Below are 17,923 nucleotides of genomic sequence, written 5' to 3'. Positions count from 1 at the left end.
CTTTGTTCTCTTTTTGGGGCTCCCTTTTATATAAAACGTAATTAAAACAAAAGAGACAACGGTAAAAGATGGGGAAGGGGACAAAAAGATTCCCGTGTAATAATGAAAACTTTATGGCTTTTCGATAAACGGTTCCGAAAATATTCGTGGGACCAACGTGCCTGGAAATTCGAATGAGGTTACTGTTTTTTTTTTCGTCTCGTTGGCTTTGACCCGCTGATATCTTGGGACTATCTTTAGCTTTCTTTCGATTATCTAGTTAATGCGTTGGCCCCAACTATTTACTTTCGAGTATCTGTGTATCTCTGATGAAGTTCCTTTGATGTTATTTCCATTTCCACTCTTTTGTGTACAGAATCGAAAAGCTAAAGCATATTTTTTGCTTTTTATTTCGCTAGAACAACAAAAAATAAATGCTTAAAATGCGATTGAATGGGGGGGACAGAATGGGGGGGAAAAATACTGAATTCAACCGGAAGCCAATGTAAATAAAGTGCCGAACATGTTTGTTGGTTCCGTCAAAGACCCGAAGAGAAAAAAAACCAGCACTTTGATCTGTGTGTAAAGCTCTCTCCCTCTCTTCCAAGAGCTTGTCCATCGCTTCAGCGGAAAACTTTTCCGCGGGGGTAGAATCACACGCACACTACTCGGAAAAAAGGGTTGCGTTGCCGCTGCTTAAGTTTCTGTTTAGGAAAATTGTGTTCGTTCCGTTACCAAAATTTGTTTACACTTTCCATGGGGTCTGGGGTCTGGGCAGGGACCAGGCCAGGCCGGGCCAGGCCGCTGGTGGCTGCGTAATTAGCGGATATGGATGCGTTGTGCGCCACGTTTTGCCTCTGGTTTGCATTTCAAAGTGAAACTCAAGTAAATGAAATACTCCGAAATTGGAAGATGTAGTTCAACGCTAGAGATGGCAGCGTGAGGCGTGATTGAAGGGGGTCAAAGGCGCTACCAAATCATAATGATCGTATCTACTAGATAACCAACAATTATTTCGATAGAATCAGTATTAGATATATCTCCATATGAAGATTTATATAAACGATATAGCACACCTAAAAATTTTAATTAAATAAATTTATTTAAGTAAATAAAATTAAATAAATAAAATTAATAATAATAAGAAAATAAATAATAATAATAGTTAATAATAATAATAATAAATAATAATAATAATAAATAATAATAATAATAAATAATAATAATAATTAATAATAATAAATAATAAATAGTAAAAATATTTATTGTAATGATAAGTATTTAAATTAATAATTATAATGATTTATTAATTTAATTTAATGAAAAAATCCGATTAAATTTCCCTGCCCCGTGTGGCACGTTTTTCCCATCTCTAGCTGCGAGTGCACTCTGCCCCAAATTGATTTATTTATTTGATGTTTTTATTTGTTTGTTTTTTGGCTAATTTGGTGAATGCCCCGGCCTCACACTCCCTCCCGCTGCTGGCCCAGTCTCCTGCCTCAATCAACACCACCCATGATTGAGATTGATTCAGTGTCCAAATGTTGTTTTTCTGTATAACAAATGAAGTTCCACTGCCGCCGAAAGATCCGAGGGCATAAACTATGCCCATTGACAGGAAATGCCAGCTCAGACCAAACAACGCGCCTCCACCGCCGCGGAGTAGTGGAACTTCTGCAGTGGCAAAAAAAAGACAGAGGAAAAGAAAGGAGAAGCAAACTTCAACGGAAAATAATAAAAAATAAAAGTGGGAAAAAACTTAAGCCTCTTCACACTTCGGGGCCAGCACTCGTTTAGGTGGCTTTGCAACGCAAATCCCCAGCTTCCTACATGCCACAGCAGCAGCAGCAGCAGAAGCAGAGGCAACAGAGCGGCAGCAGCAGAGTAGCGATGAAACTAATGCCGCCCGACATCTTCGCATCTGAAACGTATAGAAAATAAAGTAAAATATCATCCTCATCATCATCACCATCATCGTTCTGGCTTACACCCACACATGGCGGAGGAGGGTGGCGGAGGGGAGGGCATGCCTGCATTATGGAGTTGCCTCAACAATGCCTGCCCCTTCGGTTGTTGCACGTTGCGCATTTGGCTTGAAGCGCTCTCTCGTTTACGTTTAATTGAGTTTATTGATGCATATTTGAAGTTCGAAGCCTCCTCCATTCGATTCCTCACTCGATTCCGCATTCGATTGTAGGCGGAAGGCCCTCTTCTACAAGGGCCTGCCTGGGTCCGGGCATCCACTCGAAAGTGCAAAAATGCAATTAATTAAGCGCATTTATTTGCGCACTCAATGGGCCGTGCATGGAGTGTGTGGCAAGGGTGGACCTGTACGTGGACGTGCACCCATTCGGGGCAAGCGTGCCGCTCTACCCGTCTGGAGGTACAATCGATTATGCGGTCCATTCATTGGCTGCTAAATATTGATTAGAAGTCACAAAGTTAAGTGAAAAAGCAGGCATATCAAGTGGGGGTTCGCCGGGGGCACTAATTGTGACAGTTGTTCGTCGGGTTTCAAGCAGATTTGCAAGGTGAATTAATTGGTTTTTAAGACGTATTTGGGGTATTCAAATTACAAGGTTTATCCAGTCAAAACCTACTTATACTAAGGAGATATCGTCTCTCATACAAGTACAGGACTCTTAGGCGAAGGAATGGACTCACGGTAAAGCACAATCTCTGGTACGTTCAATGGTCTTAGTGGTGACTCAATTTCTGGTAGTTGCACTTTTCCTGATGCCCAAAACCTACCATCTGACTCATTTTTCAAGTTGAGAACAAGACAATGGCGACATTCTCTGTCCAGAGCGCCAATCAGCACTTTCGGATGAGCGAAATATTGAATATTTCAATGCGCGATGAAGAAACGAAGCGGCTGTAAGTGCGCGATACACTTATTGGCATTGTCTGACATTTTTTCTTTGAGTGTCAATTGTCGTAGCTGATTTCGATCATCTAGGCCTCTTATGCTTAAGATTCACGCAATTTGGACCTGCTCACACGCACATTTTCGTTATCCTATGGGATTCGTGCGTCTGTTTACGGCCAAAAGTGGGTAGAGTCGTTTGTCAAGCCACAATTATCAGTTCATTAGTTCCGTCTTATTGATGCTTCTTCAATCATTGCCGTGACCTCAAGTAATATATCACTTTGACCTTGGGAGACCTGCTACGACCAAACTCTCTCGCTCTGTTGCTGACCACTTGAGGGCCCTGAAAGAAGATGAACACGAGACATGTTGGAACGAAGAAATCTCCACAAACTCCCACACAATTTAGTGCTGCTGCTGCTGTTTGCTGCTGCTGTTGCATTGAGTTCATTAAACGCCGACGGAGCGGCTAATTAAGGCGCAATCGAGTTAATTTCTCTCTTCTTCTCCGCTCTTCTAGGCGGTTAATTAAGAGAGCAGACTGTGGCACAGAGGCTTTGCGGGGGAGGACCGAAATTATGCACTAATGTGTCAGCCACAGCCACGGCCACGGCCACAGCCACAGCATCTCAATACTTGGTATTCGAATATGTTGTGTGCATTTTCTCCCCGCTGGCGCTGTTTCGATTCGATTCGATTCGATTGCGATTGGCATTCGGCAGCGGCTCCGCTGGGCATTCGCTGGGCCATTGACTGCGGTCTCCAATGGTAATTCAATTAAATCGACGCCCAGTGGCCTGCCCTGCCATTGTTTAGCTGTGGTTTGTTGAACTCTCCTCGGAATCCGCCTTAATATTAATCCACACTCTCGGCCCGCATCTGAACTGCAGGCACACACTGCACTCCACTCCACTCCATTCCACTCACGAAGAGCCGCCCGCAGTTTCTGGGGCGCCATAAACAAGGTGACTTTACTGGCTCAAACTCTGTGTGTGTGTGTGTGTGTTGCAGTTCCTTCCTCTGCCTGGCAGTTGGTAGTCGCCTTCGCAGCAGGCAGCCCGCTGGGGCAGGTGTGTGCCGCCGCCTGCCACATGCATATCTGAATGGGAGTTCAAGGGGTGCGATCGATGAGTTATGTTTATGGGGCAGCCACTCTGGAGCTTTAAGTTGCCTCGTGGATCAGGCTTCATCGTGTTATGAGTGGCTTAAAAGTCGCGTATCTAAAGTGTAATGGATGTGCCGAGAGGGGAGATTGAAGAGTTGCAAAGACAAGCAACCTCTGGAACGGGCCCAGGGCTCCCAGTGTTGCTTGGCAGATTCCACGGCTTTTTCAGGCACCTCTCGCACATTCCGCTTACCCATCTTTTGAGCTCCGTTTAAGTACATTGCAGTTGCAGTCACAGTCACGTCTCCGTCTCCTGGCTCCGCCATAAAATCCACTAATATTACCAGAAACCATTTGCATAGGAAAGATCTGCGCGATCTGCGACCACTTTCGACACCGATTCCAAACTGCAAATCCATTCGCATACATCTCTCGCTCTCGCACTCGAAGTGTGAAAATTATAATTGAATTCAATAAAGTTGTCAACCCCGATGATGGCTCTCTGCTCTCCCTCCACCCCTTTTCCTGCATGAAATGGCAAATCTTACGATTTCAATTAATGTTCGATAGATGCCATAGGGGGACGATGGGGAGGCGGGGGTGCGGGGGTGCGGGAGGTCAGAGCAGAGCCCATCAAAATCCTGGTCCACTCAACTCCTCGATGTGACATTAAATTACGTTTTTATTTCGTTTGCCCGTAAAACCGGAAATTGCGACATACGCACGGAAGTCAAGTCAATAAATGGTGCAAGTCCTCCTCCCCGCCTCCTCCGCACTCATCCTTCCCCCCGAAAATCCCATATCCCATCGTTCGGAAAAACTAGTTACACAAATTGCTACGAAAAACTCAATAACATTTATGAAACTTGAGCGAAAACCCCCCCTACCCCAAGCCCAACCCCCTCTCATGTGTCCTAAAAAGAGAGAAAATTCCCACAAAAAAAAAGAAGAGAAAAAGAAAATCAGAGGAGAGAAAAAAAATTGTTTTTCAATTAAAAAGTTTATGTTTCTGGTGTTTCTGGTACTGGTGCTGGTGCCACTGCCAGTGCTGCGTGCAGACAAATTTGCCATTCAATTTGGCCGCTGGACACGAAGGTACGTAAACGACTGACTGGTGGCAGGGGAGGGGGTATGAGGTGGCATGTGGCAAGGTGTCTGTGTGTGGTCTGTGTTGAACGTGCTCTCAGGTGTGCTTCAGCTTCATAAATTCCGAGAGGAAGCTGCATCCGATTCCGAGTTAATACTTTTTTTCATAATTTTTAAAGGAAATGTAACAGAAAATGTTGAAAGTTTGATCTAGTTTTGTGGGGAAATTGGCAGGGAAATATGTAAAAGAAGAAATTGAATGAAAATCAGAAAAATTACAGGGCTTTAGGGCATTGATTTCATCTCTGCCAATGGTTACATCGACACTGTGGAAACGTTTTTGTCGAGGCACAAGTACACGTAGCTCTGCTAACTGCTAAGCCACACTGGGAAAAGGAAAACGAGAGGCTCAGGGCCACGCTGGGAGCTATTAGATGTCTCGAGGGAATGGATATATCATGAGATTAAAGATACTTTCAGAAATATATAAAAAGTCTTCGGTCGTCCCAAGATTTTACTCATACTTGCGCTCAATGAGAGCAAAGCGAGTGAGCCAGGGGTTGGCTTGCCCCCTAGTCTTTAGATAGTAATCTGTAACGATACTATCTTCTATAATATTCGCTATAAAGTGAGCCCTTGACCTTTTAACAGGAACTTAGATCTTGGATCTACACTCCCGTAGCAATTAAAAGGAAATATGACAGTATTTCACCTGCCCATCGTCCATCGCTTATCGGCCCTCACGAGTAATACCCCACGAGTCTCTTCCAATCTGAATATCGCACTTTTTCCCTAGATTATCTAGAAGAATAGCCGAAATTTCAGCTGCTCTCAAACACCTCTCGTTTGCCTAGCATATCTCATGGTCGGAGAAGCCACAATTTGCAGGCAAACACCAGAAAAATGTTTCCTATAAAAAACAAACAAATTTCCACGCTTTTGTTTGATCACATTTTCCGGCAATTACGAAATCTGTGGCGATATCTGTCCACGGATTTCCCCAGAGACAAATGGATCCATTTCCCTTTCCATTTCCATCATTTGCAAATATTTACAAACAAAAAAAAGATACAACCTTTTGATCAAATCACTAGAGCCGACTCTTTTGGGGGTTGCCACATGACGCGTGTGCCTCGGTTCTGGTTATTAATCACAAAACAACAATTTTTAATGATGTTGGCAGGCGACAATCGCAGCCTTTGTTGCACGTTGCACGATTGCGATAATATTTGGATTAGTTCAAGTCAATTGCATCTGGGGGATGTGTGGGGGTCTCGAGCGCGTGTTGGCCAACGAGTCTAATGTTGCACACGTGTCCCGTGTCCAGGGCGAAGGCTGCACTCCACGGGTGGGTGGTGGCTGGACCCCAAACGTCTGGGCCAAAGATAGCCTCGGGCCTGAGTTAAATGTTGTGTTAAGATTAACAGCAGCCGCAGCCACAAAAGCAGCTTATCGTCGTTTCACTTTTTTTTGGGGCTGTGGCAGGGGGCTCCTTGTCAATGAGAAGGGTTCTCGACGTGCCGGGCATTAATAATGAAGAAAAAATAAAAGTTAAAGGCATATATCGCCCATATATCCCTTCGGAAAAAGGACCCCCAAATGCGGGCGACAAACTGCAGAATGGAGGGCTCCTCCTCCGGGAACAAATTCGAATTTCTATCGTGGATGCCCCCGGAAATGGGAGAGAGCAGGTGTTGCCGCAATCGGAGGAGCAGCAGCAGGAGGGTACATCAAATATGCTCACACTTCTGCATAATTTATGGCCCCGAGAAAAAGAGCATGTTAAATGCTGTGTAAACTTTGCCGGACAACAGCAGAAAACTCCACTCAACTTATCAATGTTTTCCCTCAAACGAAGTCGAGGAAAATGCCAGGGAAATGAAGGTATCTTTAACACCTTGAAGGCGGCGTGGGTGGTCGTCTCGGATCAGAGATAAAGAGGTATACAAAGAGGACCTGCTTGAAGAGTAAGCAAACTATGATTTGAAGGCAGTTCCACTTTGAACGACAGATGGGTTGTGCGGGGAAAACCCAGTTTGAACGGGGCTAAGCCACACTGGAAGAAAGAGCTGGATATGTACAAGAATTTGTGCCAGAAAAACTTTGGAATTCATTCTCCTTCTTTCATAGACATCTCTTTCTTTCCCTGCCTTTTTGTCTCCACATCTATCTAGGCCTTGTCACCCGTCTCAGCTGTTCTCTTAAGTTCGATCTGTAAAACAGAAGATACATTTTATAATTTGTTTGTATCGCTAGTTGATCGTTACGACCTCCAACGCCAGACGATTGCCATTCGAAAATGTAAAGCGCCACTCGGTTCGGATCGGATCGGATCGGAGGAATGGGTGGGGTCTGGAGTGTAGATAAAGTGGAGGAGCCCCCTCAGGTTATTGAGGCTAAGTGAAAGTAAATTTCTTTGGTTTTTGGTTATTTTTATGGCGGAGACACCCATGCGCCATGCGGCAGGCGGCATGCGGCATGCGCTCTCGGATGCCATTAATGTTGCATTCCATTTGTGCGGCGACTTGTCAAGCATTTTTCCGAGTGTTGAAAGCTCTTTTGTCTCTGAGAGCCGAGCAGGCAGCACTTCACACCGAATTGCTTAATCAGAGTGGTTCTTCTTCTATCTCTAGAGTGGATCTGTGTGTCTGTGTGGATCTTTTGTATAAGCGCATTCTTTATATGGCTTGACAAAAGCGATTAAAATAATTGGCCAGCGATGGATACCCATTCCCCACTCCCCCCCTAGCCCCTCCCCTAGCCGCCCCTGGCCGCTAACCGATTCGTGGTAAAAGCCATTTCCATCTGATTTATTGCATTATAAATTTGTGCGCATGCCTAAGTAGATACGATTTTGAAATTTTAGAAAGTTGTCGGGAGCTACCCCTGCCCCCAAGCTCTTTGGAGAACACTCTACGAGAATGAATGCTCTTTTCGGATATTTTATTAGGGACTCTGTATCTATAAATTATGCCTAATGAGCCGGCTAGACATCGAAGACAACAAAAGTCTGCCTGGCCTTGCCTTGGGGTGTGGCGGCGGCAGCCCCTCCACACTTTTCGTAGGGGGGAAAAATGGTGTGAAATTGTAATTGGAATTGGAGAATGCGCAATGAGGCGGAAATCCAATGCAAAATGTTGTAATAATTGTCGTTTCTTGTTTGTCAATTAATGTGTGACCATAAAACATGTCACAATTGATGGACGTCTCCTTCCCTCCTCCCTGCAGAGTGATTTCATAAGCTCCAAAAAGACAGAAAACTAATAGAATTAACATTTTATGGCATAAACAAAAGATAACTCGTTTAATTGGTACTCATTTAGGGAAAGACAACGACTACAAGTGGCACCAGGCAGGAATGGCACACCTTCTAGTGCTAAGCTACTCTGTGTGAGAGAGAGGAGACATTTTGGCTCTCAATACATGCAAGGATCTATCACTAACAGAGGATAAAACACAACCCCCTTCGAAAAAACAACACTTTTACACACTGCTAAGCCACACTGGGAAAAAAGAGAGATGGAGAGCTTGTCAGCCATGCTGGGAATCTCATTCAAATGTCCATCAACGAAGTCTTTTAATAGTAATTATCCTGATAAGTCCTGATGGAAGAGACCAAGCCCCCAATTTCAATTAATTTCCAACATTCACTCTTTGAATCTACAAAACCTTAGTTCTTATCACCACAGATACAGAGAGAAAGAATGAGAGCCACATCCATATACGAGTAGTAGTAGATCACTCGACACATCGTTATCAGCAGCACCATCATCATCTCTGCTTTGGGACAAGTTCTGGGTAAATGGTAACCCTTTTTTTGGCTCTTAAAGAGGGTCTGCTCGGGGGTCACAGCGACAGCAATAATTCAAATGAGAGCAGCATTACTCAAAGGCGCGTCTTGTGTGTGTGTCTGCGAGGGTTTCCCTTAGTTTTGATTCATGGTCGTTGTTGTTTCTGTTGTTAGCCATTGGTCTGTGTTGGCCTTTACCTTTCCCCCATTCCCACCATTCTCCCCCTTCCCTGGGCATAATCGCCTTGGCGACACCTATTCTCGTAGGCGCGACATCCACTCCAGGCAGTCCAGCACCTCCGCTCCTCTGCCACATCCATAAGCATCATTGCCATTGCCATTGCCAGACCGTAACTAAAATGAGACGCCAAACAAAAAGCAATTACGTGTGTGCCTGCTGCCTGCCTGGCCTTTTGAGTGGGGGCTTCCCCCCGAATGCTGAGGGGGGACTCGTTTTCGGGAACTGAATAAAATTCCTTATCGCCAAAGAAGAGTTGTACACTGGAGAGTGAAGTCGAGAGGGAGATTAGGGATGGCCACGTGATTCGCGATTGGGAATCGGAATATTCTGTTATTAGATTTATACGATAGAGTATGAGCGATAGTTTCTTGTAAAAACACTAGATATAAAGCTCCTTAGACTCTTTAGAGTCTTTGGGTATCATAGTGTCGCGGCACGAGTTCCTCAACTACAGCATTTCGACAAGAAACAATTCTAAATCTACTCCACAAATCATAAACCAACTATCGCACATCTTCCGAAGCCTTCTTCCGATCACGCTCCCATCTCTAGCCCCTGGCGATCCATAGGCCAGCGATGTACGAGAGCGAGGGAGCCAGATAGTCATTCGAATGCCCCAACAAAGGGCTGCTGCAATTAATCTTCGCTTCTGAGTTTCGGCTTCAAGGTGAATTGTGTGGCATGCGCCCTCGAGGGCCCCAGCCATTGTGCGTCGTCGTCGGAGTCGGAGTCTCTGACTCTGTCTTGTGGCTCTCCAGCCATAGCCAGGGCCCTCTTCTGTGGCTAATGATTTGGCGGGTTAAACGCCATGCTGCATTCAACTTTAACTCTCATTGAATTATAAATTATGCCTGCCCTGCCTTGATTTGTGTGTGCGCACGTGGTGGGAACAGGAGGGACCTGCGACGTGCCCAAGGAGAACTTTTGGCAGCCTATTTTAGGCCCCTAACCCCCCCTAATCCCTGCGCCATTGAGACCATATGTAGCCAAAGCCACGACCTGGGTAATTTGCTTTATGATTTCAGCCTTGGATCGACCTGAAACCCAGCCAAGGATGTCCGAGAACGAGAACGTGTGAAAAGTCAGTCAGGCGTAAGTGCGCCCGGGATATTTTTGGGATAGAGAGAGAGGGAGAAGGAGATTTGGGTTCAGTGTTCAGTGTTCAGTGCACGTGAAAAATATGCTACCGTCGATGTGTGTTGTATGCAAAAGGTTCCGTTCGAGTCGGTTCGGGGGCATTCAGTCGAGTGTAAAGCAAATCACCTGGAAGTAATACCTATCCTATATCTATCTATCTGTATATCTATATCCATGGACTGGCCGGTGTGGACAATGCCAAATGCCAAAAACATGCTCTGCAATTTATTGATTCTGTCTGACATTGAAACTGGGAGCCTGAACCCATGATGTCTGCATTTGTTGGCTAATATTTAAGAATGGATTTTTGCTCTGACAAATGGAAACGACAATGGAACACGAGGGGTTGAAGCAACTGCAGGAAGTATCCGCAATTTGTGTGCAGACTACTGTGATATCAGACTGGATGGAGTATTTTTTCAAGGTTTATTTGTGGCATAAATATCTGAAGGAACGCCACTAACTCTACTCTAACTCTAAATTTTACTGGAGTAGTGAATGAATCAGTGGGTTGCCCGAATAAGGCTCTTTGAACACCTGGCTTTCGGACACTATTAATGTTAGAGCAATGCGATGTTGAGTGCATACTTTTTAGATACTTTTAAGTATACTTTCCAGATACGCCTATCAAGATTTGACACATAGAAAGATCATGCTTTAGTTCATCTATATAAAGATGGGATTCTTTGAAAAAATCCCCAAAATTCAGGCAGGAAATATAATTAAAGTACAGTATAAGTATTCCTCCATCAAATATCATTTATAGTCTATAATCTTATCCAAATGGTAGCCAAATGACAGTATAGAGTAGTCATCTATGGACGCCACATTGAAGAATCGCTGGAATCGCTTTTCGATGGGCCACTGTATTGCCCGTCGAAGGCAATCTTCAGATCTTCACCGCTCAAATCCAAGAAACATAATTTTCGTGTAATTTATAAAAAAGCTTCTAGTAGTTCTATGATTAATAGCCATTCCTTCAATCAAACATAACCGAAAAACACTCGTAGAACCCTCGTAGAACCCTCATAGAACCATTGTAGAACCCTCGTGGAATCCTCGTGGAATCCTCGTGGAATCCTCGTGGAATCCTCGTAGAACCCTCATAGATCCATTGTGGAACCCTCGTGGAATCCTCATGGAACCCTCGTGGAACCCTCGTGGAACCCACGTAGAACCCTCATAGAACTCATGTGGAACTCTAGTTCTGGAATTTCCTTTCCCTTTGAATATTCTAAACTTTGATTCACCAAATGTTGCCGTTTATTCCACTTACTCTAAAATCGAAGACTGATTCTTCGGCCTCCGTTTCTTTCCTCTCCAATTCCATGCAGATGGTATGTTTTTTTTTTGCAAGTAGGTTTCTGGTTTCAAAACTTTTCGAAATCTATAGAACATCGTCTCTGAATGAATGAAAGCTGAAGCCTCAGAAGTGCCTGGAGGCTTGACCCACATATTATCCCGTCTTCGGGGCTCGCATTCGAACCACATCTCATCTCATCGCATCGCATCTCGTCTCACACTTCTGCAGCCTCGTTTCTTTTGTCTATGGTTCCATTTTCTCCATTTCTTCAGTCTTTGTTTTTATCTTAAGTGCACTTTTGAAGTGTTTTATTTATTGCACGACTTTTTCCTTCAGTTTTCTCCTCTTAAATGCGGAAAGTGTTTCATAATTCAGAGTCGGAGTTGGAGTCGAAGTTCCGATGCGGATTCCCATTCGTGTTTGTGGGGCCTCCTCCCTCCCTGCCTTCCTCCCTCCCGCTTGGACCACACGGCGTCAGTGTCGCCAAGTGGTTTTTGTTTTTTGGTGGATAGAGCGATGGAGAGATGATGGTATCATCTCGATTCAATCCAGGGGCGCCCTGGATGTGTGATATGTGTGTGGCTTTTATGGTCGCGGCGATAAAAATAAAACTGTAGGAAAAACTCAACGAAATAGGTTTTTTCCTTTTGTTATTTATATTTGTTACAGTTTGAGCTCATCATTTAGGTTGCTTTTTTGTATCTTGTATCTATGTATCTGTGTATCTTTCATCTGGGCGCTGGCTCTAATTGCATAGTAGAACTGCGACCGCCCCTTCATATATACTCATAAATATATGGGCATCTTCTTTGGGATAGTTTTCTTTCGATTGCTGCTGGTCGGTAGAGAGAACGCTCTCAAGCGGAGGTTTCGGTGCTTTTGGGGGCTCCGATGTCTGGGAACAACGATGCAACGTCTGCTCTCTATTGCCGATACGATTCGGTCTATAAATCCGTCAAATGGATGTGTGATAAGAAAGCTGACGTACTGGATTTTATAACCAAAAATACTAGAACAGCAGCAGACCCAGAAGGTTAGCAGGGAACCTTTAAGGAAACCTTTTGTATTATTTCCTTTGACTCCAGAAGAATTTTCAACAAAAATGTAATATATATGCAAGAAAAAGAGCAGCCTGTTACTCAACCCGAGACATAAACAGCTATGCACTGTTCTGTGAGATACACCAGATCAATGGATCGCAAATATTTGTATGCCTTGGGTCCTCTGATCGATAGATACCTCGATAGATACGATAGATCTTTGATGGTGAATCTTTTCCGAGTCGAGAAGAAATTCTTTATATTATGTACCAAAGCCCTGGACGCAATCGATCCACTCACGATGGAAGCTCTCATTCATTTCCGTTTTTCGGATTACGGATTCCAATGAGTGTCCATCCGGAGGTACCGTCAAAGATTGCAGAGAACGGAAAATAGCGAAACACCAAGCCCAGGATGGTCATTTCCATATTCTTTAAAGAACTGTTAACACTTACAGTTTTTTACAGGGTCTTTTTACAAGACCGACTGGATACTCTTTTTAATCCCTTTTTTTCCCTTCAATATACGACACTCACTTTAAAAAACATGTCATATCTTTGAAACATAAGCAAGAAATGTTAAATTTGCTTATCTAAAATCAATTTTCTTCTCGTAAATCCCGTATCATTAGATGTTCTAAGTGAAATGAACAACAAGCCATAGATTTTTCCCTAATGAGTGGACAATTTTATGGAACTCTTGTAGCTGTCATAGGAACATCACGAGACGCCCCTGTAGTCGCTCTTATCAACATTAATTACTCCTTTGTTTATATTCCCATTTGTTTCCTTCGATTTTTAATGGTTTTTTTCTTCGATTCCAATTGAAATTTGATGCTAGATTTCTCGCGCGAGACTCTCAAGTGGAAACGTGAACCCCGCCAAGTATTTCGATGGAATATGGGGTTTAATTTTCTTTTTATGATTTCCCAGTTGTTGAAATGCAGTTCTTATCGGCCAGAGCCCTAGATAACCTTCACAAGTTTTCGAAAGAGAACAAAGTACATTGAAGATTGGAATAATATTTCGTCTGTGCCGCACTTCAAACTACCCCTCCATTGCGCTCCCTTTTCCAATACCGATTCCCACAATTTGAGAAATGAAAAGCAATTTGCAAAATGTGTTGAACATCTTTTTGGGTGATTAGAGAGTCCTGCCTGCCACACCGTGTGGCACTGTGGCTCGTGTGTCATTGCCAGCCAATTGATTGATATTCGATCCAACGAGAACCAACGGTGGAGAGATATTTACCAAAGTGATAACCCCCGGACGAGGGCCAGATTATGTTGTGATCCGATCCGATCGCTCACGTGCCACACGCGACCTTCGGCGACGGCGACACATTTTGCAACATGCGGCAACCTCTTGAATTTCAACAATCGCCAGGCAGGGGGACAGCAGGGATGCTGTGCTGTCTGGCAGCTGCAGCAGAAACCCCGAAAAAAAGTCTCTATCCCAAAAGCCTTTCGTCTGTCTGCAGCGACTCCTTTTCCTCCTCCTCCTCCTCCTCCCCATGTCCTTTTATCCTTGAATTTTCCTGGCTTTTCTCTATGGCTTCTCTTTTTTTCCTTTTCTTTCTTTTTGGCATCCCTGCATGGCGCTGTCTATGCGGCAATAAACCAAATTAAAATCACAAATTAGCCCGCTGCAGTGGCCTTATGCTTTTCTATGATTTATTTTGAAGATTTAAGGAAAAATGTTTCATGAATTTTTGTGAATTTCTTCTAGGAAAAGCGAGGGTATTCCAGGGAAAACTTTGTTAAGATTATGAGTTGATGGAAAGGCATCAGATATGTCGGATGTAAAGGATTAACCAATGATGCGCCCCATTTGTACTGTTTATTATAATCTTTCTTTCCAATGATAGCTTCCTGTTTGATCCAGTTAAAGAGCCCTGCTTAAAGCCACAGTATTCCTGAAAACACATCTGTATTAATGCCCCTTGAAGGCTTTCTTTCACTACGAATCCTTGCTTAAGTCACACCTTCTACTAGAAGATCGAATGGAGAGTGAGCGAGAAAGAAAAAACGAAATTTTGTACAATAATTGCTTTGCTTAGTCCCAATAAATGAAAAAACTGAGACATTGATTCTAACAGACCGATCTCAGAGGCCACCAAATCCTATGGAATCGATTCGGTTGCCTGTTCATGCAGGGCTCTATAAAACGAAAGGGTCTCCCTCTATTGACACATTCGATTCCCATTTCTGTGCACCGAAAACTTCATTCTTTTAGCCTATATTTTGTATCTTTTTTTGGGAATCTGGAAATCATTTTTAAGCCCAAAAATCGATCTGTAAGCCCACATATAGATCTTCCAACCCCTGCCATGTCTGTGTTCCCTTTTCCCGGCCCACATCCCCTAAAAAGGGAAATTCCGACCCAGATTTCGGCAACCCAAGGTTTTTTCACAACAAATTCTTAGCGTCACTAAAACCAATAAACAATTATCATCGATGATCACCTAGAAGGACTATTACCGCCATTTCCCATCCCCTGACTATGCGTGCCCACCCCTTGCCACCGCATGTGGCAGCCACCAGACAATCAGTGGCCATTGAATTGCATTCGCTGCCGCTGCCGGATTTATGCGCCATTATTTCGTGTAATCCCGCGTGGACCAACCGCTGACCCATGTGAAATAGGGGCAATGGACATGCAATCCTCCGAGTACTCGAACAATTTTGTGAAAATTTCCACTCGACTGCCGCCGAAATGCCGCGCAAGCGTGTGCGCCGGAACCCGGGGAATGGGCCAGAGAATAGGATCACATTAGCCGGATGTCCGTTATGGTCCCACACCCTCTCCATGGAGGCTGCAGAGCAGGCCGTTCATCACACACTCGTAAAAGTCCTTTGGTTCCACAATGAAATTTGCAAACAATTCAAATGGAATTTGTACACGCAATTTTACAACTTTGAAGAGCGTTTCGAGGGAGGCCACGATACTGACAACTTGATCATCTATCCATCGGTCCGATCGGTGATGGTCCAACAAAGTTGTCGGAGCCAACGGCCACGCCTACAACCCACCAACAAATCACTCAGCTCAGCCCAGGAGGCCGAGGCCCCACGTCAGGTCTTGGGCGAGCGAGAGCCTCCTCTCCTCCTGACACACAAAATGTTTAACAACGAAAACTGCAGTTTAATTGCCGTCGCTGTTTGTTTATTTTTGGGTGGAAATGACAGGCGGCGATGCCGGCGGAAGAAGCATAGCAAAAATAAAATGTGGCACCACAGCCCAATCCGTTGGGGGCTAGGGAGATGGCAGATAGGCTCGTAAAACGGTACGGAATGGAGAGGAGTGGAGCGGCGGTGCCAAAAACAAATCTGTGGAAAAAAATGAAAGGTTTATCTGTGGTCGAAACGGCAAGAAGAGAAGAAAATAAAACCAGCACAAAAGACAAATTATGAAGTAAACAAAAAGCTGGTGGGTACATGTCATATGCGTACTACGGACAGAGCGACCAAAGTGGGAGGGCACAGTGGCCTGAGAGGGCCAGGAAATTGGAAAGAAATTAGGGCCCAATATTTCCCTAAAGAATTGTTGTGATAAATTAAGAGAGATCATAAGCCTTTCTAAAGCAGAATTATACAAATGAATAAATTCCAAGCAAAACTAAGGTATATATATTTGTATACCCTGTACTCGAAGAGTTTGGCGATATATTTATTAGTTTTGTGGTGGCTGTGGATGACGTAGAACGATGATAAAAGGAGTGCAACACTAGAACGTATCTAGCGGTACGACTTCCTCCCATTTCCTCTATGTTTTTCCCCTCTCTCCGGGCAAGTGCCAGCGAAATTGAGAAAGATCGCGGGGAGATCCCTTCTTAACCCATTCGAAGCTTTTGTGAATAGCGATACCAAAGGAGAGAGATAGAGACAGAGAGCAGTTGGAAGTCATTGGATGCGATACAAACTCTGGCTCTTGATGCCATATAAGACATTTCGATCATGCTCTGGGGCTTAATTCCGTATAGAATATAGATCTTGCATCTGACGGAGTAGCGGGTATTAAAGTAGAGCCGCTGCCCTTGCCGCGTTCCTACCCGTTTTTGCTTCGTTCTTTGAAGGAGATCATGAAATGGAGAGCGAGATTGATATTGATTGATTTCCACCGAGTCTGTCACAGAGTGGCTATATTCCGACGTCTGTTCCTCCGGGCTCTTGTTCGGGCTCGTATTCCCCTAACACTTTCAGTAGTTTTCCCTAGTTTCCGACCCACTGTTCTTAGTCACAGCGCCCAGCCCCCCAACCCCCTTGGAATACCCCCTTCCATGCCATGCCATGCCACAGCAGAGTTCTGCCTGGATGCAACATGTGTTCCGGGAATGAGCCGCGTGCCGTTTTATACACGTTATGCTATAAATTTTATTATTGTATGCGTGCTGGGCTCTCTTGTTGTTCTTTGTACGCGCTGTGCGTGTGTGTGTGTGTGTGTGTGTGTGTGCTTGTGGCATGCATCGCCGGGCCGTTGTCTTTGCTTTCCGGCCTTCGTTTGAAGCGCCTCGCTGCAGAGCACCAGTCAAAGGGCAACCGATCATAAAGCAGCTGACATTTATGATAGATGTCGGCGAAGAGAAGGAAGACCCCAATACCCAGTACCCGGTACCCAAACGCCCATCCGTTCGGATGCCTTCGAGGCAGCATCGATGGCTAAGAAAATTCCACTATTTGGGATTATTTGTCGCCAGAATAGACGTACGATATATACGAGTATACATGTATATGTATATTTTTCATCTTCCTGCGGCCGCTGCTGCTGTTCCCAATGTTGATGTTGCCGCTGTGTCGCCCACACAAACTCGCAATTACGTTGTTTATTCTAGACGACATGCCAGAATGCATCCAGAACTTGTAGAAATAAAAACATGCCACAAGGAAGCAGCAGCGGCAGCGGCACCAGCACTAGAAGCTGCATTATTATCATCATCCTTTTGTCAAGGCAGAGCAGGGCAGGACAGGGCATGCAAACATCCAGAGACATGCCACAGAAATTGTAAGAATCAAACAGCAAATAATGCAGACAAGTACGTAATGACAATGGAAAACATAGAAAACTAAGCGAACACTAACTGGGGATCGAGAGAACACAACGAAGATTAAATGTTCTTAACTGAAGTCGGAAGGAAGAACCTTCTCTTAGTGCAGCTCTACCCAATGTACTCCATGAAACCCTTCATAGATATCCCCTTCAAAGGCTTCAAATCCATGACCGAATCGAAATGCCCTGCCAGATGGAACTCCAAATCCATATCTAAGGATTCCACAGAAGCCATAACGACAGACACAATGCCTTGTGCCAGTTTCCACTTGCAACCTCGCCGCCCAGCTTCCCAGCTTCCAGCTTGTTCTTTATTTGTGCAGCAAAA

The 17,923-nt window shown here is 44.4% G+C and overlaps 1 long non-coding RNA gene across 1 annotated transcript in view; it reads right to left on the bottom strand.

Annotated features, from left to right (window-relative positions):
* Positions 1–769: 769 nt before the first annotated feature.
* LOC26534193 (uncharacterized) overlaps positions 770–17,923 on the bottom strand; it is an 85,622-nt gene continuing 68,468 nt past the window's right edge. The window contains exon 3 of the long non-coding RNA XR_004469103.1: positions 770–1,055. This is a non-coding gene — a long non-coding RNA (uncharacterized lncRNA). The remainder of the gene's footprint in view (positions 1,056–17,923) is intronic.

Source organism: Drosophila pseudoobscura, chromosome 4 (assembly GCF_009870125.1).
Source record: "Drosophila pseudoobscura strain MV-25-SWS-2005 chromosome 4, UCI_Dpse_MV25, whole genome shotgun sequence".
NCBI lineage: Eukaryota > Metazoa > Arthropoda > Insecta > Diptera > Drosophilidae > Drosophila > Drosophila pseudoobscura.
This window is presented reverse-complemented; position numbering and strand designations above follow the sequence as displayed.